Source organism: Dipodomys merriami, unplaced genomic scaffold (genome assembly GCF_024711535.1).
Source record: "Dipodomys merriami isolate MVZ:Mamm:240054 unplaced genomic scaffold, mDipMer1.0.p SCAF_199, whole genome shotgun sequence".
Lineage (NCBI taxonomy): Eukaryota > Metazoa > Chordata > Mammalia > Rodentia > Heteromyidae > Dipodomys > Dipodomys merriami.
Genome location: NW_027203370.1, coordinates 1,701,239 through 1,704,161, shown reverse-complemented (window position 1 = coordinate 1,704,161; position 2,923 = coordinate 1,701,239). Strand labels below are relative to the sequence as shown.

General features: G+C 35.4%; 1 pseudogene; it reads right to left on the bottom strand.

Annotated features, from left to right (window-relative positions):
• Positions 1 to 824: 824 nt before the first annotated feature.
• LOC138831522 (U6 spliceosomal RNA) lies at positions 825 to 924 on the bottom strand (annotated as a pseudogene).
• Between the last annotated feature and the right edge of the window lie 1,999 nt (positions 925 to 2,923).

Here is a 2,923-nt window from a genome sequence, read left to right as displayed (position 1 = left end):
TTCGTCAACGGGAGGGCGCCCCAGAAACTCAGACTCCAGGCTGGGAGATGCAATAAGCAAGAGGAATTTATTTGACGTTTGCGCAAACGGACTCTCTGCCCCGGTCAGTCAGAGAGCCCCGAGCAGCGGTTACAAGCCTTTTTAAAGGCAAAAATCATAAGATTAACGCATAACACAAAGCATCCCATGATTGGTCCATTTAAAGATCATCATATGTGCCAACAATCACTTTGCCACGCGGGAAATTTTGTAACACTCTTTGTAAAACAATTGGTGGTTTAATGGGGGGTTTACATGGTTACAGGCCTATGATTGGTTGACATTTGGCCCAGTTTATGGTCTGGCCAGGTGGTCGTTGTCAAGATCCGTCCCAGGGATTGCTGAACTAAACTGGAACTGAAAAACATGTTCTATCTATAACCGCTGTCCTTGTTCTGGGGTGGGCTGATATCCGGACATCTGGGCAGGCCAATATCCCGCAGTCACTGCCCAGTTTTATCTGCCAGGGAAGGGAGTCTGAATACAAGCATATTTTCAGAAGCAAAATCAGCAGTTAGCAAGTTAGTAATGGCAATGTTAAAGTGAGGTTTTTAATTTTTAACCCTTCACTTATACTAGTATATTTCTTAAGGATAAAATGACCATGTTAACTAATTTCAAAAGTTTTGTAAAGGTTATTGTATATAAAGGCCTTTCTAAGGTGAAGATTTAATCCACTGATATCAAACTCACATTTAATTCTAACACTTGCATGTATTGTCACACGTGTAATTTTGTAATCAACTTTTTAATAACTGTTTTTCATTTCTTGCATCTGAAGAATGAAAACTATGGAATACTTCACAAATTTTCATATTATCCTTGTGCAAGCACCATGTTAATCTCTGTATTGTTGTAATTTGGGTATATGGGCTGCTGAATCATGTAGTATCTTCTAAATTTAAGTAGTTAATGATGCAATCTTTTTACAGGCTTATATCCTTGGGTGCCTTTTTGTAACAAGGAAGCCTTATTGTCCCTAACAATAATATTGATCTTATTTCCCTAAAATAATATGTATAGTGAAAAAAATTTATATTGTTCGGTCGATTGCTCACATTTGTATTTTTTGTGAATGACAATTTTAATTCTTTTTCATTTTAGATTTGATCATACTTTGAAGCACTTATAGCTAGATCCTAAGGTAATGGCTTTTTCCAGTACTTATTTATGCAACTGAGTTAGCTTTGTGGAGCTAATGGATTCAAAGTAAGCCTTGCTTAAGAGCTACTTCTAAACTTCTGCAGCTGACATTTTCCCAAATGAGGTCTTACCGGCACAAATGTCTACCTGACCCTTTATCCTTCTTCCATGTAGGAACAGACCAACAGAATATCCTATCTTTACAGCATAGTTTGTCTTACTGGAACAAAACTAATCTTAGTTACAAGTGATCATAGAGAGATGAACAGTTAAGACAGAAGTGTTCAGACTAGAAGGAATTTTATCAAAATATAATTGTTTATTATACTTAACATTCCAAAAGTAGCAAAAGCCAAGAAGCTGAAAAAATTGTTCATATGCATGATTACCTAATGTCTGGCCTGTCTACCTTCCAACCAGGCAGAAACTTACACTACTGACTTTCTATCACCAAATATTTTCATAGTTGCAGGAGAAGTCCATATGTTTCCCCACTTTATTAGGCCTTACATTGGCAATGTTTTAATCACAGTGTTTCCTCTTGCCTCCAGGCTGTAAATCTACAAATGGTAAACTTTAGGTCTATCTCTACCAAACACTGAGGTAGAGATAATGCAATAATACTTTAAGAGTTGTCTTTGATACCCTAACTGCAACAGAACAATGCAAAACATGTGCCCTTTTGTACTATATATAGTTATATAACTTATATTTATATGTGGCGATTTTATATTTCACACAGTGAAACTTATTAGAATTAGTTGATAATATGACAAATACATTGATACTTATATATTCCAATAAATAGAATTGGAATATAAATAATTAGGTTTATAATACATACTAGAATATAAAAAGTATCAATGTAATGTCTTCAGTATAATCTTGTGTTACCTTCTAAGTGTTCTTGTTCTTCTGAATTCACATGGTAAAAAAAAATGTTTTCCTCTAATTTATATGGGATTTTACTCTGTTGCTCTGTTTGGTTTTAAACTCACATGTTCCAAACTGTTTTTCTCCACATTTCTGAAGCATTCCTATTGGTTATACCCAAATTTTGTTGATATGATGTCTAAAAGATATTATTCTTTTGCAAGACACATGGGTCTTTGGATCCCAGGTCCCAGTTACCCACATCATCAGATAACAGGGTCAAGACTTCTTACCTAGACCCATGCAACATTCCAACAGAAAGTAATTGAAGAGCCATGCCAATTTCTCATTTCCTATAATATTTCAGGCCCCAATTCCTTGAGAAGCAGGAATTAGCAGTAAACAATAGTGAAATGCAAGGCAACATAAAATGAAGGATGAGATCACAAAATCTGAGAGAAAGAACTGTAATTCCAACTTTCAATTTACAGATGACCAGCCCATATCTGTGAACAAGATCACAAAGTGTCAAAAGATTATTGTTAATATCCCTCCCCTAGTGATTAATGAAAGATTCCAGTCCAGCATAAGTAGGATAGAAAAATAGCTCCTGGAAAGATACAATTGGTCTACCAAAGCCAGGAAAACGTGACTTAGAGGTCAAATGTAATTCAGAAAATATCATTAATTGAGAAGATCCTTAGTGCTTCAAAACAATGGTATGTCAGTAGAACTTGGTTCTGTGGTATAAAAATGTTGTCATTCTCATAACATTTAATTTCCTGCAAGTGTATTCTTTTCAAATAATCTTTGAAAAATCACATTCACAAGCCAGGCGCTAGTGGCTGATGCATGTAATCCTAGATAC